The 24,642-nt window shown below is 37.5% G+C and overlaps 2 long non-coding RNA genes across 7 annotated transcripts; one reads left to right on the forward strand and one right to left on the reverse strand.

Moving 5' to 3' along the window:
• The first annotated feature begins 7,101 nt into the window (after positions 1 to 7,101).
• LOC147489072 (uncharacterized) lies at positions 7,102 to 12,854 on the forward strand. 5 transcript variants are annotated; one of them, XR_015201902.1, is made up of 11 exons: positions 7,102 to 7,306; positions 8,043 to 8,297; positions 9,404 to 9,485; positions 9,578 to 9,657; positions 9,969 to 10,098; positions 10,208 to 10,302; positions 10,631 to 10,792; positions 10,877 to 11,010; positions 11,117 to 11,316; positions 11,792 to 12,414; positions 12,521 to 12,854. It is a non-coding gene; the product is annotated as an uncharacterized LOC147489072 (long non-coding RNA). The 5 variants fall into 5 exon arrangements; XR_015201903.1 differs by having other exon boundaries at positions 11,192 to 11,316; positions 12,512 to 12,854; XR_015201901.1 differs by having other exon boundaries at positions 11,192 to 11,316.
• LOC147489073 (uncharacterized) lies at positions 12,800 to 24,094 on the reverse strand. Of its 2 annotated transcripts, XR_015201905.1 has the most exons (9): positions 24,001 to 24,094; positions 23,827 to 23,867; positions 23,232 to 23,721; positions 22,700 to 22,775; positions 22,393 to 22,559; positions 21,986 to 22,297; positions 21,690 to 21,842; positions 21,111 to 21,159; positions 12,800 to 13,711 (listed from the first exon to the last, which is right to left on the reverse strand). It is a non-coding gene; the product is annotated as an uncharacterized LOC147489073 (long non-coding RNA). The 2 variants fall into 2 exon arrangements; XR_015201904.1 differs by having other exon boundaries at positions 21,690 to 22,297.
• Between the last annotated feature and the right edge of the window lie 548 nt (positions 24,095 to 24,642).

Consider the following 24,642-nt stretch of genomic DNA (forward strand, 5'->3'; position numbering starts at 1 on the left):
CTGGATTGTAGGAACAAAAAACGTTGCAACATGAAAAGCTAAAAACTTCTAAGCAACGGGAAATGGATACGTGCATACCTTTAAGTCGCGAAACAAATGAAGAAACGACTAGAGACGTGGGGGGTTTGAACCTTGAACGTGGGGGTTGGGAGTTCCGAAAAACCTCCAAAATAACCTCAGCAGTTTCTTTTCAGCTAAGCGTCTGTTTACATTGAGTCACGTTTAACTCGTCAACGTTTTCAATATGGATTCGCGGGATTTTCTCTTTCGGGTTTTTTTTAATCTTTTGGGCTTTTTTGTGGACTTAAATTTGAGTACTGCTACATGGACCTACTTTTTAGATCTACTATTGAGCTCACTATTTGTATGAAGTTGGTTTGCATTGCAATACACACAAACACATATCTCTATGTAAATCAATGATTAGGACTTTTGACACATCAGTAAGTTCAAATAGTAGGTCAAATAAGTGGGTCGGTGTAGCATTACTGTTTTTTTTTTTTTTTTTTTTTTTTTTAAACAAGCAAACAAAACCTGTAGACCTTGAGTATTACCAAACAACAGTTAACTTTATTACACAATGATTTTTATTTTTTTTATCAGATACATAATGAAATTACTTTAGTTAAATCAGGTCAAGCCAACGCAATATATTCTAAACTAGCTTTCAAACCCGTCCTACGAACGGGTGCCGTTATATTAAATTATTGTAAAAAATATTAGCAACTATGCATAGCTATGAGATATGAAAATTATATTAAACAGTCATTCAAATTTCTTGCAGCACTCTCTATAAAAATGAAGTATCAAACCTTGATAAAACTCATCGATTTCTTTTTGTTGTTAGGTTTAATAATATAAGTTTGATTGAAGTTTTGTGAGAATGTCCAATGTGACGAAAATAATATTGAAGCTACTTGAATAGCATGACATTTTTAATCATAATAAAAAAATTATGATAAACACTACTTAAAATGCAAAGCTATATTTGTCGTGACATTTATTCCCCCTACATATAATACGAACATGTTTTAGGGTTATTAGTTCAATGCATTTGCATCAAGTGTCTGATTTTTCATTAATTATTCTTTGAGGTTAGTTCAATGTAGTACATTGCATTCAGTTTCTAATTTCTCATTAAATATTTTTGAGGTTAGTTCAAATGGTTACTTGCATCAAGTTTCCGATTTCCCGTTAATTATTATTTGAGGTTAGTTTAGTGCAATTGCATCCACTTTATAATTTTCCGTTAGTTATTCATTAAGGTTAATTCAGTATAATTGCATCCAGTTTTTGATGTTTTGTTAATTAGTCTTTGAGATTAGTTCAATGCATTTGCATCCAAGTTCCAATCTCCCGTTAATTACTTTTTGAGATTAGTTCAATACATCTGCATCCAGTTTATGATTTTTCGTTATTTATATTTTGAGGTTAGTTGAATGCAGTTGCATCCAATTTTCGATTCCCGTTATTTATTTTTTGAGGTTATTTCAATGCAGTTGCATCCAATTTCCGATTTCTCGTTAATTATTATTTGCGGTTAGTTCAATACATTTGCATCCAATTTTCAATTTCATGTTATTTGTTCTTTGAGGTCAGTTCAATGCAATTGCATCCAGTTTCCAATTTCTCGTTTATTATTTGATAAGATTGCATTTGCATCTAGGTCCCGATTTCCAGTTAATTATTGATTGAGGTTAGTTCAATGAATTTGCATCCAGTTTCCAATTTCTCGTTAATTATTTCTTGAGGTTAGCTCAATGCGTTTGCATCTAATTTATTATTTATGTTTTGAGGTTAGTTCGATGCAATTACATCTGGTTTCTGATTTCCCGTTAACTATTCTTTGAGGTTATTTCAATGCATATTTGCATTTAGTTTCTGATTTCCCACCAATTATTCTATGAGGTTAGTTCAATGCAGTTGCATCCGTTTTTTATTTTTACATTAATTATTTTTTGAGTTTAGTTCAATGCATTTGCATCCGGTTCGGGTTTCCCATTAATTATTATTTGAGGTTTGTTTGATGTATTTCCATACCGTTTACGATTTCCCATTAAATATTTTTCAAGGATTTGCATCCAATTTCTAATTTTCCGTTAGTTATTCTCTGACGTTAGTTTAATGCAATTGTATCCAGTTTCCGATTTCTAGTTAATTACTTTTTGAGTTTAGTTTATTGCATTTGCATAAAGTTTTCGATTTTCCGTTAATTACTCTTTAAGCTTAGTTATGTATTTGAATCCAATTTTCGATTTTCTTTTAATTATTCAATGTGGTGTGTAATACCAACTTCTACTGATCCATCTGCAGTGTCCTTGCAAACATGACATAAAAAATAAATTATGTTTGATTTACTATGTTGGATTATCAAATATTATTCAGTTCCCAATTCCCCGTTAATTATTCTTTAAATTATGTATGATTCACTATGTGGAATCTGCAAAGATTATCTCGACAATTATTTTTTGATATTAGTTTGATGTATTTGCATCCAAGTTTTGATTTTCCGTTAATTATCCTTGAGGTTAGTTTAATCCAGTTGTATCCATATTCTGATTTTCTATTAATTAATTTTTAAGATTAGTTTAATGTTTGCATTTGCATCCAGTTTTCGATTTTCTGCTAAATATTATTTGAGGTTAGTTTGATGGATGCAAATGCATCCAGTTTTCGGTTCCCCATTAATTGTTCTTTGACGTTAGTTTTATTCAGTATTATATATGTTTTTAAATATTTGTCATTATTGCTTTGCCGTTTTTTTTTTTCATTTTCTATTATATATTTTGTGATGTTATTTTTTGTATAATTTAATTTTACACATGTAATTTGTTTTGGTTTGGTATATAATTTATTTAAGCCCAACGTCCACTTTAACTGAATCTCATTATTTCACACACACACACACACACACACACACACACACACACACACACACACATATTGTGGCAAGAATTGTGATATATATACAGTGTTGAAAATTTATAAATTTATAAATTTAATTGGAATATATCGTAATTATTGTGGCCATAATTGTGATTTTTGGAATCCTTAACTATGAATAATTGTTTAAATCCCATTGTGGATGACGCATCAAATCGAAAGGGTTTTAGGAAAATCGTTTTCGGTGGAAACTATTGCTTTTAGTAATTTAGTTTTTTGTCTCATTTTTTTTTTCGTAATTAGCTATATTGTTTAAGAAAAGTTGGAAACTCTGTGAAACTCTAGATGATTTTTTTTTTTCGTAATTAGTTATAGTGTTTAGGAAAAGTTAGAGACTTTCTGAAACTTTAGATGGAATTGTTTTCTTATTTATATCATACTTTTTTTTATAAATAGTAATAGAGTTTAGAAAAAACTGGAGTCCCTGCAAGTGTTCCAAAAAATAGATTGGTGAGGGTATAACTATAATATATATCTAAGGAATTGAAATATGTCGTAATTATTGTGGCCGTAATTGTGATTTTTTGAATCCTTAACTGAATAAATGTCTAAATCACACAGTGGATGACGCATCAAATCGAAAGGGTTTTAGGTTTTCGGTGAAAATTATTGTTTTTAGCAATTTAGTTTTTTGTCTCCTATTTTTTTTCGTAATTATATTAGTAATATTGTTTAAGAAAAGTTGGAGATTCTGTGAAACTCTATATGAGATTGTTTATTTCGTAATTAGCTATAGTGTTTAGGAAAAGTTGAAGAGTCAGTGAAAGTCTAGATGGGATTGTTTCCTTATTTATATCATACTTTTTTATATTTAGTAATAGAGTTTAGGAAAAACTGGAGTCTCTATGAGGGTATAGCTATAATATATATCTAAAGATAAAGATAAATATTTGTTTCCTATTTTATCTCCTATTTTTTCTTAATTAGCCATGACACGTGGACAGTCTAGAAACGCTTCCTCAATTGAAAAGGGTAGAGCTATAATATATATATAAATATACAATAAATTAGCCGCAGGGCACAAGTTCGTTTCAAAACAACTCTAGAAGATATGATTTTTTTTATAATCACTCACAAACAATGAGCTATGAGTACGAACAATGAGCTATACATCAACATGAGCTATGAGTAAGAACAATGATTATTCATATCTATAATGATTGTTCATACCTATTTGGGGTTCATACCTCAACCTGAGCTATGAACAATCATTGTTTATATGAATACTCATTGTTCATACTCATTCATACCTCAATATGAGTATAAACAATTATTGTTTATACCTTAACATTAGTTATAAGCAATCACTATTCATAATGTATAAGTTCATACCTTAATATAAGTTCATATCTTAACATAATGTATAATCAGTAAGAACACATATTGGAGTATGAATAATCATTGTTCATAAGTTCATATCTTAACATAATGTATAATCAATAAGAACACATATTGGAGTATGAACAATCATTGTTCGTACATATTTGGGGTATGAATATACATCAACATAGTGTATGAAGCATAGTACAAAATATCGCGATATATATTGAGATTTTAGCAAAAGATAAGTAAATATCGCGACATGCTTAGAGATATTTACAACTACAAAAATCAGTAATATTATCGATATTTTGAGATATATTGCGATATTTATGGATATTTGGCGATATTTTGTATATGTAACAATTTTATTTAATATTTACCATTATATTTCAAATAAATATAAATTATATATCATGATATATCAAGAAATATCCATAAAATAATATATATTTGTCGATATTTTGGATATATCAACGATATTTGCATATGAAACAATGTCAAATATCTCCAAAGAAGGGGATATATCCATGATACACATCCATAAATCAGGAATCGATATTTGCCATATCCTGATATTTTGTACTATGGCATGAAGTATGTTAACATACGGTCTTTTGATTAATATCGGTTTGGGATCATTCTACAAGTATTGCTAACAAGCAATTAGATGCTTCAATTCGTTGTGGACGCTCGGTCTCATTCCCTAAGTTCATGTTCATATTCATTGATCTTATGTTCGTATCCTTTCAAATTGAATGTTGTGTATCATATAACATTCAATTAATAGGTTTACATCACTTTTCTATCCTTTGTTGTTTTTTTCATTATATTTGAGTTATCTATATTACCCAAAAAAAAAAACCAAGTTATTCATATAGTGCCTTTGAGATGGTTTTTTTTTTCTTTGGGTAAACAACTTATTCAACATTTCAACATAAAAAGTAAGACTGTAGTTCAACTATTCAAGGCCTTCAAGGTATCAAGGTAATGAGCCTGAGCTTGCACTGCACATACTATCTCAAGTTAATTCATATTATACATTGACAAATCCCACACTAATAAAACAAGTTTTTATTTTCATTTTTCTTTTATTTTATGAAAGATGACTAAACATGGTATACATTAGCTTATGCAACTTCAATTTGAAACTTGATTAAGGTATATTTGATTTTCATTTCAAAAACAAAATCGTTTATAATTAAGGTATATATGTTTTCCTTTTGACTGAATTTGCCTAATTAGATCAAGGATTTCAACTCACCTTTTCTCCATCACTGGTGTTCAACGTCCAAAGTACATATCAAGGAATATAATCATGGATTCATGGTATTTCTATTGTTGCTCCTAGAAGCATGCTCATATATAAGGAATCATGTAACTTGCATATTCTCTATGTAAGTGGTTTCTCAGTGCCAATGCATGAACGTCAATATCAAAACACATTGAAGTAGTACCACAATTGAACTTATTAGAAGATCAATGTTTTCAAAGTGGCATCCACGCTATGAAGAAGGTTGTGAATTCCCCATTAAACTATTAATCTCCAGGAAAATTTATTTTATCCGAGTGATCATTGGTTTCTCAATACCATGACATGAACATCAATATCAAAAGAGCAAAAAGCACATTGAAACTAATTAGGAGCACCACAAATATAATTTAATAGTATTATTTTTAAGTGGCATGTGTTTTCTTTGAAGTAATTAATTAGACATTCTATCAATAATAAGCGGAGTGAACAAGTCTACATTACACTCCATTACGGATGAACAAATTGTTCTCAATACATATACTCGGTCAGGAAGATTTTCTAAGGCATATTCCGTTAAGGGTATCACAATGACACTAACAAGTTCAATTTAAATGTCAAAGAAAAAAAAGGGTAATTCTGTTGTAAAAATTAAATTTACATGTATTCATTTAATTATGACTCGAGTGGCGTAGCCATGGGTTAAATTCTAGTTTAAGGACGAAATTAGTTGTGAACACTCATTGTTCATACTATACATCAACATGAGCTATGAGTATGAACAATGACTGTTCCTACCTATAATGATTGTTAATACTTATTTGGGGGAGGGGGAGGGGGGTCATACCTCAACCTGAGCTATGAACAATCATTGTTTACATGAAGACTCGTTGTTTATACCTATTTTAGGTATAAATAATGAGTGCTCCTGCCTCAATATGAGTATGAACAATTACTGTTCATACCTTAACATGAGTTATGAGCAATCACTATTCATATTGACAATCATTGTTCATATCCATTTGGGGTTATTGAGCAAACACATAAGCTGATTTTACTTCCCTCCTAAACCAAAAATTGTCAAATAAAAATGTTATTGAACCCCTAACTTAGTTATTTTCTCTTCAACCAAGGTCGAAAATATCGTCCGATATATCAATATATCGAAATATAGGTACACGATATGGAAATAATGTATATCGATTGACTTGGATCGATATATATTAGCAATATATATAGAATATTTGATATATATCGATTGACTTGTTGACTGTTTGACCGATTATATTTATTGTTGATAGATAATTCTGACATATATCGTTATATATCGTGATATATCGGATATATAATGATATATATTAAAATTTTAACTATTTCAAAAATTTGGAATCTCTGAAATATCGATATAGACCGTTATATTTCGGTTTTGGGTGTGTGTGGAGGGGAGGGGGAATATCGACAGATATGGAAAAATTGGGCCATGTAGATTTGCCCCGTTACCCACATTTCGGATGAAGTGCAATTTTCAATTTTGTTTCAGTTTATCGGAATTTTCAAAATTTCAAAACTTCAAAAAAATTCGAGAATTTATCTTCGCGGCTTCCCCACACACACCACGTCCAAACCCACGATCCCCACACACCACGTCCAAACCCACGATCACCATGTTTCCCCCCTCCACTTTCGAATGTTCTCCACTGCACATTCTCTATTTCCGCTCCATTTATTACCTCCCCTCCCAATTAGAGACATCAACCATCAATTTTTCAGCTCGCGTGTCAACACTAAAAGGTAATCTATCTTATGTTTTATATGTTTTATGCTTTAGTTCTTCATGTTTAGTTAATGAACACCTGTTATCAATTATTCTCTGCAATTATTCTGATATTCATGCATGCAAGACCATAGCATATTACCCAAAAATGTAATCTAGTTCTGTAAGTGGTTTTTTTAGTTTGTTGTCTATGTTATAGTGACCAATTTGACAAGAGACGTTGACCATGGTAATTGGTTCATATGCTTTTGAGTTGAGTTTTATATGTTGTAGTCTCTAGTCCAGGAACCGATCTTATGTCAATGAACCCTTGGGAATTCAACGCCCTGTCGATAATGATGTTATCTTTGAATCTTGTTCCTTTCAGTTATTGATTTGAGAGAATGTGAGTAGTACTCTTGTAATTTGTTTAAAGAGAGCCTTTATTTATGTTAACATACTGTCTCACTTTTAAACAAGTCCTGAATTTATATTTGGATGGAAGGTTGTTTTTTAAGCATAATTTGAGACTAGAAAAGCTGACCAGAAATCAAGCAACTCAGTGCGGTGTATGTTCGTCCCTGACATAACGAATCTAGTCTAAGAGTTAAAGATAGACTATACTTAGCTCACTATTCCTGTGAAAATTTCAATAAGGTATGAAAATAGAGTAACTAGTTAACTATTTTACAGTGCTAAAAATTCGCTAGATAGTATATGCAATGCTGATGTTGTCCTAGGTCTAAATGTTTCTTTATTTATTTTTTCTCTTAGATTTCCAAATTCCAATGGATCGACTAGAGGAGGAGGTGGCTGGTCTAAAGATGAATTTGTATGCAATAAAAGAGTACCTTGATGAGGCTTTTATTGGCATAGTGTCCCATATCAACAATATTGAGAAAAGAATTCAGTTGATTAAAAGAAAACAGAAATTTGCAAATGATGCAAATATTACAGATCAAGGTGCTAGCGATGCTTCACTTTCGTCACTCTGGACTAATGAAGGAGGCAATGAAAAGAAAAGAGAAGGTAAATTAGGTGTAAAGGTTTTATGATTAAGTAGGAATTAATAAAATAAAAAATTGTTGAATAGTGAGATGTTTTTTGTAGGTAGAGTATCACCGGGGATGTTGAAATACCTTCCTATACTCATTGCTACTTTCACTATATGGATAAAGTTCAGAAGGTTGTGAGGCCATTCACTTTGGATATTAAAGAACCAATGGGAGATGGAACCGGTGGTTTTATGGCCTTGGCTTTAGCATTGGGTTATCGTAAAGAGAATTGGATAAAAGTACAAGCAGATCTGTTGGTAGAGTTGAGTTGCTTTAAGCAAGAGTATGTAAAGATGTTAGGTGTTCATGGGTTTTAAAATTGTGTGGAGAACCTTTCAAAATCTGGTACGGATGAATTTATGAAGATGCACGAAAATTTGGTTATCTTGCGGCTTTGAAATATCATCTTGCCGTTGTCTTTTTTCTCAAAGGCAAAGTCCGTCACATTTCTCCCCGAGATCAGCTATCCCTAAAAATGGCCCTAATGTTATAAGTATTGGGCTTGTCGAGAACAAAATGTTAAAGCTCAAGCTCAAAACAAACTATCCGATGCAGAAATTGAAGCTTTGGTTTGACTATCATTATCCTACTAACGGTGATTGGGAAACGTATTTTCAACCACGCTTTGATGCATACAAGAAGGTTGTTGGTACAAGTCCTGAATCCCGAGGGAAAAAGCGTGGTAGTGGTGGAGTTTGATGGATTGGATAGGAGCAGTTTTACTTCCTTGTTTTGGTTTCTTAAAATTTATTTCGTTAGTGTAGAGAAGTTTCTAGTTCATGTTGTCTTTATTTCAACTAGGTGTTTGGACAGATAGTCCTCTTTAGTGGTCTTTCATTAGTGTCAATAAGCACAATATTATAATTTTTGAATTTGAGTTATTTTGTTTGTTTATAGTTTTTCTTTAGTGTTGATGTATTAGAACCCTGTTTTCCTTGTTACTATATTTTCTACAGGTTGTTGCCTGCTATCATTCCTGCTGTTTCGACAGGTCCATTGTAATAGAGCCACCATTACTCGCTAGCACTGCAGCATAGGAGTCTGCCTCCAATCAAATCCTAATCCAATTGCATTCCACAGCTTTCTCAACGCATGTATAAAGCTAAGACCTGACTGGCTGGAGGCGTACTATAGGAAAGGAGTTGCATGGGCCACACTAAAAGTGAGTGAATTTTCTTAATCTTTCCATCATCCTTGAAAATATGTGCTCATATCTCAACTGGGGATTTGCTAATCTATACTGCGGAAGTGCAGAAATTCAACTTGGCAGCAAATGCATTCTCTGAGGGTTTGAGGCGGGATCCTGAAGACAAAGAACTCCAAATTGCTTTGAGGTTTAAGTTATATCTGTACTAACCTTTCCTGTGTTACTTAATATAAATGAGAGAAAATAGTTCTAACTATGTTCTTGTTGACCTGAGAAGCACCAGATTTTGAATTCCTAATTAAATGAAAGAGGGTGGCCAATCAGCTTAGCTTCCTTTAAGCACAATTGTATTACTTTAAGTTATAATATTTTGCAATCTGTCAAGATTAGATACAGGTGGTTTTGTCTTTTCTGTTTGTGTATTGTGTCGCATGGACAATTCTGAAGTCATGGGCATGAAAGAAAAACTTCCTAATGCGCTGACTCTACTTGCTGCAGTCTGTTGAAGCTTGAAGGCATGAAAGCTGTTTGTCATGAGTTGGGAGTGGCTACGAATGACCCTGAAAGCACTGCCATAGATAATTTAATCTAGGACGCAGATAAACTTGTTTTATGCTTGGCAATTAAGGTTCAGTGAACTGACTTGATCAAATTAATTATTATCTCCTGAGGAGTTAAATTTCAATTCTTGGAGCAAGTATTTATTTCTTTTGATTTACAAATTTTAAAATTTACAGGTTCCCAAGACATTCGACTTCCTTCTGGCTGGAGGTTCTTCAAGATCATTGCATATTTATATTGGTCACTATTTGCATGGCATCAATTCTTCTTGGTAAGCCATTTGGCTGTTTGCATTCAACTTTGGTTATTGTTTGTCCATGGGTCTTTTGCTCTGAAAACGGAAGCAAGTATTTTGGAGAAAGAGAAGTCACTCAGAGTTTTTGTTTCTTGGTATTTTTCTCAATTACTCTTATGGTGGTTTCCTCTTCCCATGGTTTCATTATGATACAAGCTTTAGTATAAACTCTTTCTTTTGAGAGGATTCCACATCTCTTAATCTTTTCTCTAGTATATACTTTCAGACTGCATGTACGATCACATTTTATTTGCTTTCGTAGGAAGGGACTTCTTTGTGACATTTTATATTTGGTGCCTTTCAGTAACCTCAGTGAGGACACCCAGACAGATGATTGATGCTCTTAATGCAGAGGGGCCTGATATCGATATCATACTTGTCGAAGTTGACCTTCCGGTAACCAAAGGCTTAAAGCTGTTAAAGTACATTATGCGTGACGAATAATTACGGCGGATTCCTATCATCAGTAAGTTCAATTTGATATTGTATGTGCTATCTTTGCGTGTATGTGAACTGATTCTCACTTTTCTTATCCTTTTGACTCGCTCAGTGATGTCTGCTCAAGATGAGGTTTCTGTTGTTGTGAAGTGCTTGAAACTTGGAGCAGCTGATTATCTTGTTAAGCCATTACGCACCAATGAGCTATTGAACTTATGGATTCACATGGGGAGAAGGCGGAAAATGGTTGGTTTTTTCAACCATGTGATTTTTATTTTATTTTTTGACGTTCGGTTGGGTCTTTCTGCTTCTGTGTACTGTTTGGTTTTTGAAAAAGAACGGGAATGTACAGGCTCTGCCAGTTGACCTCGTGTTGTCTGCTAATCGCATACTGTTTGGTTTTTGAATTATGACTTTGATATGGTAGCGTCGGACCCCAGTGATGCCGATGCCAATACCAACAGCACAACTGTATTCTCAGATGACACAGATGAGAAGTTCCGCAGAAGCACCATTCTTGAAAATAGCATTTTGAATAATCGAGAGGTTGAGGTAAGAATGATTTGCATATGAATTTTCAAAATAATTAGGCAGACCAAAGGTGTATATCAGATATGTTTCCAGGATTTGTTAATTTAGGCAGTCCAGAGGTGTATATCAGAACTTTCTCTTAGTTAGTTTAAGCACTCAGCAAGTGTGTTGTTATTTTGTACCTCCTCTGGATGAAACACTCTTGAATATTGTTGAGGAGGACAAAGCAGCGAAGGTCTATGTAAGAGCTCCAAAATTTTAATATAGGTTGGGGTCACCTTATTGGTTAAGCTCCAAAAGACAAGGGTGCAAAGTGTGAAGTCCAATCATTGGTTAAGCTGAATTTAAAATTGCTTAGTAAGGATAAACGGCTAGGTATGTGCTATTTGTTTTGATGGATTCTTTATTTTTTGCTATACCCCTACATGTTTACCTTTTAATTGTAGTTAGTTATGTTGCACTTGCATTGTCACTGAAATTTCCTCCTTTGGTTTAGGTAAAGTCTATCTAACAACGACATGAACACGTGCGTTGAAAGTTTGTTCTTACAACTGAGAATACTACGGACAACATGAACGAATCAGGGGAGCAAGCTCTCCCACTGTGGATCAGTAATGTCTCTTGTTATATGTTGCCAGTGCATATACAGCACTTGTATTTTATTTTTTAAAATATGTTGTGCTAATTATCTCATTTGAGTGCTCCTCGCAGTGTGTCGTGTTAATCAGCTCATATGAGCTGATTCCCTATACCGGATAATGGATTCCCCAAATCATAACCTTATTTGTACGGTCCTAAGTAAACTATATTTATCTTAATATTAGAAACTTTATCGATCTTGTCCAACACCACACCTCCAATTCCTAAAGAATGTAAGAATGGTACAAGCTGCTGGTTCCTCCATGCGCTGCCTCCCTATTCTTTTAATTCCCGGGTGAATCTGATGTCATGGGACACGACGTGAGCTTCTTAGACCCCAGGAGTCTAAAACATTGTCAGCATCATCAGCAGAGATTGAGCAACGCCTCCCAGCTACTTGCTTCTGGTTCTATCCCTTACAATGGCGGCAAATGCTCAAATTTCTTGTTGCAACAGCAGAAGAATGATACTCTCGATCGGGTGAAGTGTGTCGTTCATTATTATTTTCACTAGCATATAGCTCTATTTTGAGCATTAGATCATTTTGTTTATTGATATGTTTTTATTGTGGTCTTAGTTCTTTCAGGGCAGCAGCCAAGTTAGAAGGGGAAGACTTGCACCAGTATCTAGAATAGAGAAAAGTGATTTTTTAAGCATCACTGGAGGAGGAATGGCTAACTCGCATGGCATCCAGGAAGATATACTTGACTTTCGCAGCTGACAACACTTTCAATGACAGAGAATTCTTGGCATGATGTGGTAGGCAGGTAGACAGGAAGTAGGCTACATATAATGTCACAGATTGTCTTTCCAGACCAAAAACATAAAGTTCATTCCTGTAAAGTATGAAATTTGAATTGCACAATTTGTGTGTAAAAAGAACGTAACTCAATATTATCAATGAAGTCAACCTTCCAACACTATAATCTTCAGACCCGCAATGGATATAGAAGCATGGCTGAGTACTAAATATCTTCACTGCAAAACTTGATTTTACACTGAATTGAAATGTCTACAACATCAGATTAGTACATAGTATACATAATTTAACGAATTGGCATTATTTCTTTCCTTTCCTTACGAAACACAGTTGAGGCTGATTGTGAGACATGCTGGTGAAGTCCAACATTGCATGTCCTGAAGTGCCTTAACCATAAAGCACAAAAAGTCATCCTCCTCACCTACAATAAATTTCTCTGTACATTCCCTCCTGAGAATCGTGAAGATAATCCTTTGACCATATTCTCTGAATCAAGATTGACGTTCTGTCGTCCTGCTGTCAGATCCTTCTCACGATCCCAAGGCTTCCAAGGGTGTTTCCCTACCCATTCTTCCTCTTTTTGCTCTTTTAAGTCTTTTTTCCTTCGTTTTCTCCTGTTTGGACTTTCTTTTTCGGTGGTTAGCTGACTCTTCTTGGTGCTTCTCCACCAATGATTTAGAACGTTTGGTGATATTGTATTTGTCCACCAAATCTGCATCAGAACTAGTTCTTTTCTTTTCCTCATTGGAAGCAAGTGCTGCGGCTTCATTCTAAGCCTCTAAATAGCTGCAATACAGAAATAGATGTATTTACTAACAACTTTCAGAACATGTTAAAGTAAAGAACCACAGGATATTAACACAATCAGCACCAAGAAATGTACTTACTTCATTTTGCTTTCTGGGTTTTGTCCTCGGGAGTATCTGTCCAAACACTAGTATTGCCTCGACCTTCTTTATTAGTCCGACTAAAAGACGTAGCAGAATGCACAGTAACACCTGGCTGAAAAAACACCGTCTGCACAAAATATTGGCGAAAAAGTACAAATAAATAAAATAGTTCTGAAGAGAAAACATGTTGCAGTGCGAGGAAAAATTTCTGGAGGACTAAAAGCTGCAATTGTGAAAGCTTACACACAATCCTTCATTTCATTTACTGAAGGTCTAAAGCCATTGTTTTTGATACATCAATTTTCTATATGCCTTTATCCAGATCTCTATATGCCTGTGTCTAGCTATTCTAAATGACCCACTGGAGATGCTCCTAGTAGTCTATGTGAGCACATGTGATCTCCATAGGGTTTCCCTTAATAATCTAGACTAGTACTACGCTATCCTAAATGCAGTTGTCCCAAATATGAACCTCTAAACACCCCCTCCTTTCTATACCAAGCCTTTGGCATGTTTACGTATCGTCCAATATTGCAATGAATGAGGCTGGTCTACCTTCTGTTTGGCAACTTCCTCAAAATAGTTGGTCAGCTCTTATTTAAGAACTCAACACTGGATCTATTCGCAACAACTACCTTGATCTCCATAAGAACTAAAAAAACCAAGATCCAAAAGCAGTTTGTCCAACAACAGTTTTTTTTCCTATTATCATTTTTTTGTTTTTGATAGTTAGAACTTTATTCACTTATCCACTTAAAACCTCATTTCCCCGGTGAAGGTGGCAATCGAACCTAAGACCTTGGGCACAACCTCCCAAGTTTTAACCAGCACGCCACTTGACACCTTCCTATCATCAATAAAAGTTAATATATTGATGTATCTTTGGAAGATCAATAGCCAAATGCTATTTTTTCAAGGACCCGAACCCCCAACCGCAGTACACCCACACGCGAGAAATACTTAAATGCGAAAAAGCCAAAACAGAAAAAGGGGCAAACGGGCTAACACCACCACCAATGTGGTAAAATCAGCACTGCAGCTAGCAAGTCAGATCACCCCCCACCCTCTTGTTGGGGATTACACCAATACCAATCGGTTCCCCCACTACACAGATAACTTGTATATGAACTCAATTCAACTCCGGACAAAATCTAAATATCAACTACAACCTATACTAACATGCCCAACTCGCTAAACAACTATTAACAACAGATAATAATGTAAAAGCGGTAAAAGCAAAACCACAACACAAAGATTTACCGTGGTTCGCCAATGATGCCTACTTCCACAAGAGCGGTTCTTAATAAAGTAGGAAGGAAGATTACAATCTCTCCTTACAGGTCTCTCTCACCTTACTAGATCACTCTTATCTCTTTCTGAGGGTTGTATCTCGTAAAGGTTCTCTCTCTTTGTTTTAGTCCGGATTCCAATCCTTCCGACTTGTTTTGGTTCTTGTTAGGTTAGGTTTTCCAAAACCTTGATTTTTGGTTTTATCTCCAAAACCAAATTTGCGGTCTTGTAGCAAAGCCCACGAAAAATAGACTCGAGCGCTGGGCGCTACTCTGAGCGCGAAGTCGGCTGAAGACTGAAAGGCTGGCGCTCACTTTGGCTTGCTGGTCGCCTCTATGTTATTGGAACTCGAAGCTGAAGTCGCTTCTATCGTGAGGCTTTCGACTTGTCGCGATCTTCAATTAAGCCCGTTTACTCGACTCGGTTTCTCTCCTCATGTGAGGGATAACTCAACAATCTCCCCCTCGAGCGGTGGGGGCTACCTCCATGCAATTGCCAAATCAGCGGGAGGTGTCTTTGCCATTCCGCAATAGCACAACAAACATCAAACTTACCTTTCGGTAAGACTTTGGTCATCATATCCGACCCGTTCTTGTCGGTATGGATCTTCTCGATACACAAATGCTTGTCTTCGAGTACTTCTCTAATCCAATGATAACGACGCGTGTATGTGCTTGGATCTAGAATGAAAACTTCGGATTCTTGCTCAAGTGGATGGCCCATCACATGTAGAACTACAAACTGTTTTCGCTTTAGCCCCTAGTTCGTCGAAGAACCTCTTCATCCATAGCAACTCTTTTGCAACACTCGATTTGGCGCAATATATGCCGACTTCAGAGTGGAGAGGGCAACACACTTTTGCAACTTAGATTGCCAAGAAACCGCTCCCCCGCAAAGGTAACCCGGATAACCGGAGGTGGACTTCATCGAAGTCAACATCACCGCCCATGCGCATCGGTGTAGCCTTCAAGTAAGGGCTTACTTCCACCAAAGCACAAACATGATTTGGAAGTGCCTTTGAGATATCTCAATATCCACTTAACACCTTCCCAATGTTCTTTACCGGATTTGATGAAATCGCTTTTACCACCCCAACGGCGAAAAGCAATATCCGGTCTAGTACACACCATGGCATACATCAAACCGCCCATTTGCGGATGCATAAGGAATCTTTTCCATCGACTGCCATGCTCATGCTCCCTTAGGACACATCTCTTTGGTCATGCGGGCCGGCCACCAAGCGGACATTAACCGATCGGGGCTTGATCCATGTTGAATCTCTTCAACACCTTTCAATGTAGCTTTCTTGAAAGCCACAACTTCCCACTCTTTCGTCACGAAAGTGATCCGTGATCCCAAGTATCCGCTTTGCTTGACCCAAATCCTTCATCTCAAAGGACTTACTCAAGTCTTTCTTCACTTGGATATCTTGTTGATGTTTGGGCCAACTATCAACATATCATCCACATGGCAAGAATAGCACTATGAAATCCCCATCTCGAAATCTCTGAACAAACGCACAATGATCGGAAGCAGACTTCTTGTATCCTTGCTTCACCATAAAGGAGTCAAACTTTATGTACCACTGTCTCGGTGCTTGCTTCAACCCATACAAGCTCTTTATCAGCTTGCATACTAGGTGCTCCTTGCCTTTGACCTCAAACCCCTCTGGCTGGTCCATGTAGACATCTTCTTCAAGGTCTCCATGAAGAAAAGTTGTCTTAACATCTAGCTGCTCAACCTCTAGGTTCATACTTGCGGCCATACCCAATACCACCCGGATAGAAGTCATCTTCACTACAGGAGAGAAAATCTCATCAAAGTCAATTCCTTTCCTTTGACCGAATCCCTTCACAACAAGGCGAGCTTTGTGCCTTGGGTGAGGATTGTTCTCCTCATGCTTGACTTTGTATATCCACTTATTCTTGAGAACTTTTCTCCTGTGGGTTTTTCAACTAACTTCATAAGTGTGATTCTTATGCAAAGAATCCATCTCGTCATGCATGGCCTTCAACCACTTTTCTTTGTGCGTACCTTCAAGTGCCTCTTGATAGTACATAGGTTCTCCACCATCCGATAGTAGCGCACGTATGTGGTAGATACTGGTTGAAGCTATTCTCCCTGTCGGACCTCCTTGCCCCATCTGGCGGTGCCTCGGAGGATGCACTTCGCTTGCTCTCGGTGGTGGTTCATGCATCTCATGCGCATCTTCTATACCAATAGGTTCTATCCCATCATGAGCAATAGGATTCTCATCATGAGCTTCAAACTCATGGTTCTCTGCATTCTCAATGCCTTCTCGTGACGTTCCCACGGTAGGAACTCCGGTTCGAATCAACAAGATCATTGGTGAAAGCACAGAAGCTTCTCACCCTCCTCAAAGTCTCGCTATGGTTTGGTCTCCGGGAACACAACATCTCGACCCGGATCACCTTCTTGTTAATCGGATCATAGAGTTTGTAACCAAACTTTTCATCTCCATAACCCGGAAAAATGCCTTTGCTTGGCTTTTTGTCATCAAGCTTGGATCTCTCATCCTTCGGAATATGCACAAATGCCCCGCGACCCAAATACCCTCAAGTATCCATAATCAACATCTCTACTGACCATACTCTCTCGGATAATCACTATTCGAGGCTTTTGCCGGTGACAGTTGATCACATGCACGGCCAGACGCATTGCTTTCTACCCAGTAGCTTCTAGGTAGCTTAGAGTGAGATAGCATGCATCTTATCCTCTCTACAATGGTGCGGTTCATTCTCTCACGCTATTCCATTCTCATTTGCGGTGTCTTGGGAGAACCGCTCATGGCGAATCCCATGACTCGGCAATACTCTTCAAATGGCCCAATGTACTTCACCCCATTATCGGCGAATACACTTCAACAACTTCCCGGTCTCTCTTTTCCACCATTGTGGAATTTCTCAAACACGCCAAGTACTTCATCCTCGGTCTGGGACTATAGGCCCCATATCTTTCTTGACGATCATCAATGAATGTCAAAGTCTGTAAACTCCCGGTGGGACTTCACTCTCATAGGACCACATAAGTTCGGTGCACTAGCTCGGGGCGAGTGTCCTTTCGTGAGACGGGAATCTTTGGAAAGACACCCCTGTGTTGCTTTCCTACCAAACGAGTGAGTACATGTATTTAAATGTGTACCTTTAATATGCGGCATGGCCTTTTGCTTAGCAAGAACTTCCATCCCTTTTATGCCCATGTGACCACGGTCTCTTGCCCACCAGTTCGGATTTCTTTCTTCTCACAGATTCGCTTCGCTTTACACAAACTAGCCTTTGTGTTTTGTAAAGAGAGCAGTTTTCTTTCCTCCGCTGCTACAATGGAACCTCGGTCGGTTTCCATACCCGTTACCAAACGAGTTTACAAAGCCATCGTCATCTAATTTCCCGGCCGAAAATTAGGCTTAACCGTATGTCGGGAACATGTCTTACATCGCGAAGTGTCAAGGTGTAGCCGACATTGGTTTCTATATGAACATCTCCAATGCCTATAATCTTGAGACTCCGCATTTACCCATCCTTACTTCACCATATTCACCCGCGGTGTAGGTAGTGAAGAATCCCCGCGCGGTGTGGCGTGATAGGATGCTCCCGTATCTATCACCCACTCGATCGACATGAGGTACTAAGGCAAAGACACACCACAATCGACACAATTCCCACTAGGTCATCGACTAGTGCGGTAGTATCTCTGCCGTGTGTTTCGTTCCTCGCACCATGTCTTCATGTACACGGTTATTCTTCTCATCCCTCTTCATTGTTTCGCGACTCATATCCGGAAGTGGCCTTTTGTGGCACAATAGTAACATTGCCTCTCGCCTTAGGAGTTCTAGCTTCACCCCTAGATTTACTTACATCATCACCCTAGAACGAGATGGTTTTCTCGCGACCTCTCCCCGTTTTCTGTGAAAAGGACCTCGAAAGTTAGAAGAGCTGCTTCTTGCACTCCTTCTAGTCTCCTCATTCAACAAAGCGTGGTAGCCATCTCCATGGTAACAATTCCATCCTTGGTCTGCTCCATGTAGAGAAAACCGCTAATGTCTCCCAACTTTCGGGTAGAGAGCCTAATAGAAACAAAGCCTCAACTTCGTCTCCCAAATTGATCTTCATCAAATGCATCCGATTGATGATATTCTCGTGCTTCATTAAGATGCTTTCGGACATTGAAGAACCTTCTTGATACTTTCGTAATGCGCAAACTTCTTAACGACTAGCACTTTGTTTCCACGGACTTCCTCTCATAAAGGTCTTGAGTTTCTTCCATAGGATGAAGGTCAGAGTCTCTGGGGCCACATGGTGAAAGACATCATCGTCCAATCCTTTGTCGAATGTATCCAATCGGCTTTTACGTCAAGCTTTTTCCACTTTTTCGGCCTCATCGATTTTTCCGTTTTACTCCTCATTCTCAATGGGAAGTGCCAAGTCCTTGCAGTATAGCAAGTCTTCCATCTTGGCTTTCCATATGGTGTAGTTCTTCCTATTCAGACTCATCATGCGAGTGTTCACGGAATGGTCCATCTCTACAAGTTATTTAACCTCAAATCTTCTCTCAGGAATTTCGTCAAACACCTTCTGACCAAGATTTGGATAACACCCTAGGCTATTCGAACCAAGGCTCTGATACCACTTGTTGGGGATTACACCAATACCAATCGGTTCCCCCACTACACAGATAACTTGTATATGAACTCAATTCAACTCCGGACAAAATCTAAATATCAACTACAACCTATACTAACATGCCCAACTCGCTAAACAACTATTAACAACAGATAATAATGTAAAGCAGTAAAAGCAAACCACAACACAAAGATTTACCGTAGTTCGGCCAATGATGCCTACTTCCACAAGAGCCAGTTCTTAATAAAGTAGGAAGGAAGATTACAATCTCTCCTTACAGTCTCTCACCTTACTAGATCACTCTTATCTCTTTCTGAGGGTTGTATCTCGTAAAGGTTCTCTCTCTTTGTTTTAGTCCGGATTCCAATCCTTCCGACTTGTTTTGGTTCATTAGGTTAGGTTTTCCAAAACCTTGATTTTTGGTTTTATCTCCAAAACCAAATTCGTAATCTTGTAGCAAAGCCCACGAAAAATAGACTGAGCGCTGGCGCTCTCACTGAGCGCCGAAGTCGCACTGAAGACTGGCCGAAGGCTGGCGCTCGCCACTTTGAGCTGGTCGCCCTATGTTCTGGAACTCGAAGGCGAAGTCGCTTCTATCGAAGCGCTGGCGGCTTGCCTCGACTTAATCGCGATGCCAAATTAAGCCCGTTTACGTCGACTCGGTTTCTCTCCTCATGTGAGGGATAACTCCAACACCTCTCCTCCCACCCCAATTCCATGCTGCCTCTCACGTACATAATCAGTCCTCGTCCCTCCCCTCCTCTTCTCCATCATACTTGAATAACCTTCATGTTTAGCAAAGCTTTATAAGTGTTGCGGTCATCCACAAACGCCATCGCTTTCTCTGCCGAAAAGCATAAAGCTTTAGTTCGAGAAAACAGGAAGAATATGAGCAGAAAATCCACAACCTATGTCCAGCCATTCAACTATGAAGAGATAGAACAATGTATAGCCTTTTTTTCAAAAACTAGCTGAAACAGGTGTTTCAACTTCCCATATCTTTTTTCAAGGAAGACCCCTCATTGTTGCCCTCTTCCCTAGTTGGTTATGGACATGCCTCCCCACATCCACTAAACTACTCCTGATATTGTTCCTTCCTTCTTCCCCCCACCTGATCTCAACCAAGTTCTAGATCCAAGTCCAGAAGTCCCACAGCCACTATACAAAAGCAAGCCAAAGTTTACCCCTATCCTCTCAGGTACACACAAAGCTTCTGATTTCCTAGCGAAGCCGCACCAATTAAGACCAAAGAACGTCTTACTGATGGGAATCCTCATAACCCCAAGATCTTGTTCTAACGTTTGTAAGGTTAATAAATGGACAAAACTACATTTTGGTAAAATTATGACATACTTTACGTGCTGCTCAAACCTTTTGAAACCTCTTGTACTCTAAGAAAATTTAGTTAGTTTATTTTGGTCACATCACCTATGTATATAACAAACACAATACACCCTTTCTTATATGTGAGTAGAGTGATCCTGGTGTCTCATATTGTAATTAGAAAACAAAATGGAGGAGAAGCGTGCTATATAGTAAAAGTTACAAAGAAAAAGATCTAATGAAACCCAATAAAACCAGCAGAAAACAGCTAACCTTGCAGCCTTCTCCACTGTGCGGCTTCACGCATCACTTTTAGCTCAGCCTAGACCATCCAAGAAATTGTCAAACAAAATAATTAAACTAAAGAACGGAATAACATAACAATATATACTTTGAAGGGATCTTGCATTTGATGATAAGGTGCTATAGGCCCTACTTCCATCGCTTTAGTTTTAATTTTTAAAGAATATTTAATATAAGTAACACCACTTCCCTCACAGACCAGTAATACCTCTATGTAGCGGAAGAACTATGAGAATACTCATAAGACCTAGTAAACAGCCGGGGCTTGGCTAAATTAATAGAAAAGATTCAGCTACAAAACTAAGTCATATACATATGCTCAGTAACAATAGAGATCCCATGGAACGACATAGAGTGCACAAACACATCGGTTTTCTATGGGGATTGTCACAGCTTTAGTAATGCTGATATCTTGTAACTGATGATGGAGAAAAGTGGAAAACAAAATGTATCACAAATTGAGTACAACCACAAGCAAGATCTGCATACAAGTTTGACGACTGATATCACCTACATTGTTTTTCTTTATGTCAAAGATGTTTCTCTTACCAAAAATTCATACCACATGGATCTGCTGCCTGAAAGGTTCCCAATTTTTTTAGCCCAAAATTTGATCCCTGCACGTCATATCAACTTTCTGCAGAAAATGATGGCGAGAGCGGAGGACGTCAAGTTGGTCTCTTTACTCCAGACCACAGTTTACTGCAAGAGATTTTTATTTTCAATCTTAACAAGGCGACTAAGCTAGAGAACCGGCAATTTGACTAGCCGAGATAATCAGGATCAAGCACTTCCGAAACAGCCCATATTTTGGACGCAGGGTTCCTCACTAGATGGAAACTTACACAAATGATTTACAATGACGTGAAGCCGATAACTCCAAAACAGCTCTAGTATTTTTTTTTCCAACTGCCAGAAATTTGTAGCTATTTAGACGAGCAAAATGCCAAGAAGCATGGTGCAAGGCCACGATTAAAACCTTGCAGTTGTCGTCTGGATGCTTGTCATGGAGGAATTTGAACTACTCCAGCCTCACCATTTCCACTGTAAGCAGAAACATTTACTGATAAAGCACCTGGCACGTTTCCTCCAAGAAGTTTGGGAAAACACTTTATCACGTATATAATGCTCATTTAGATGGGACTTGCTCTTGATGCCTGCAAAATGTCAAGTTAGGTCAGTTTGTGCTTCAAACATAACTAATTAACTAGAATAACTAAGTCGGGGGGCCGCTAGAGCTAACATGTAAAACCTGATTCTGGGAGGAAGTCGCAGAAGTCCAGCGCTGAGAATTATGCATCGCCACTGTTGTGTCACTCATGAAGGTCACTATGTTCGATTGTCTTTCACTATCAACTGCAACTGCAGGAGGCAATTCCCTCATAATCCATAACACATAAGCTGAGGGTACGGATGAACCTGGTGAACATCACAAAGATGGAACCTTAGATTCATAGAAATTTCTAAAAGTTTTTTGTTATCAGGTACACGTTCTTTGCTGAAGGAATTTTGATCATTCATTTAAACAAAAATGAAGACGTGAGAGAAAAACAACGTACCTATGAAGTAATACAAAAAAACCAGAATCGACGTTAGTATTCCATTCACATCACTTGGATGCCAATGGTACAGAAGCTGCAATTAAGAAAACAACTTAGAGAGGGTATATGGATGCCAAGCTTAAAAACTGTAAGATAATCAAGATTGTCAGACCTCCAAAAGGCTTGTAACATTCAAGGGCCAACAAAGAACTTAAAATAAAAGACAGTAACGGATCAAGGGTGAAGGAATTAGGAGATAACAATAATGAAGGGATTCATTCACTTTGGTCGCTGTGGGGAGGAGTTGAGAGATATCCCACTCAAGCACTTCCTATTCAGATGGGAGATTATTATAGGTGGCTGAATGGAATCGAAGTATTATCGTATAAATGGTTGTTTTAGTTGCCATTTTCTTTCTCCTTTCAATCTTTATACTGTAGGTCACCTCATCGGATAAATTTTTCAAACGAAAAAAGATTTGGTCACACAAACAGCTCCAGCAAATAAACGAAACTAAAAGTTAAATGTACAGAAGACGACATTTGCTCACCATAAACGGCTAAGGCTCCAGACATCGCTCAGCAGCACATTGGGCATACAAGCAACCCATTCTCATTGCACTGTGGGCACTGAACTGACAAGCCATCATCACTCCCATCTGGACTAATTTTACGACTTCCATTGCAATTATAATATAATATGAAGCACATTCCTCCACACCCGTCACACGGACTGGTGGACTGGTGGACTGATCCCTCGGCAATCCTTCTAATAACTGCAACAACTTCCCTTGCTCATGCAATGTCACAACAGCGTCTGCACCACCAATATATCTCCCCTTAATGAAAAGCCTTGGAGGTACTACTCTACTATCAAGGATTCTCCACATTTCTTCCCTGTACTCCAAATGCATCGATACATCTCTTTCGTGGAACAAAATCTTAAAACTATCCAACAGAAACCGAATACTCTGGCAATCCTAAAACCTCATCCAGTTCTGGAGACCTTCCCAACAGCATCTAATCTCACTACTGATCACCCTGCATAAACAAATACAACACAGTTAATGCCTTCTGAGTTTACATTCGTTTAGTAAATATGGTCGATTGGTGAGAAAATATATCCTAGAAGATAAATGTAATTACCTGAGAAGGTGGAGGAGCTGTTGGAACCTTAGAAGAAGAAGCTGTTTGAAAAGAATTCAAACAATAAATTCAATAATGAAATACTAAGATTTTGAAAATACTAATATTAAATAAGTATATACATAGTTCAGGATATAACCTTCCAAATATAACTACTCAATATGCAGTACCTACCTTGTGATTGAGGTTTAGGCCATGTACACGTAGTCTTCGTATGCCCTGTTTCCTTTGCAATTTTCACACCTCTTGATTCGAGATCTTCCTTTCCTTTTTATCGAATTCTCCGTAGCAACAAAACCACACGCACCTATATTAGAACAAAAATTGAGAATTATATTGAGCTTTGGAAACCAAAATTGAGCAAATGGCGGTACCTACCACTCGTAGAATGTATCTCCTCTTCTTAAGCTCAAATCGGTGATCGAGCACATTTCCTCACACGTTTTGAGTTTGTACTTGGACCTATTACACACACATAGCATTGTAGTTATTAAAAAATAGAAGTACTAGCAACGCTAAACATGTTTAAAAATTATAGTTCTTTAATAATATAGATACTTGTATTGGAAAAACTAAAGCGGTGAACATAACTAGTTACCCCCAATTTCTCGATGTAATTACGGGCGCGTGGGTTTTGTATGACCAACAACACCACATTAAGCCACAACTTTTCTTCCTTGTCTCATTGTGTCCTTTAAGTCTTTTTGGTCGACCCTTAGGTGCTATGCGGGGTGGATCCGTATCGAGTTCTAAGTGGGCGCATCTCTCGGTGAGTATCGATGGCTCCTCAGCCCGGGAACTTGAGGATTTTCTTCA

This window comes from Coptis chinensis, chromosome 7 (assembly GCF_015680905.1).
Source record: "Coptis chinensis isolate HL-2020 chromosome 7, ASM1568090v1, whole genome shotgun sequence".
NCBI lineage: Eukaryota > Viridiplantae > Streptophyta > Magnoliopsida > Ranunculales > Ranunculaceae > Coptis > Coptis chinensis.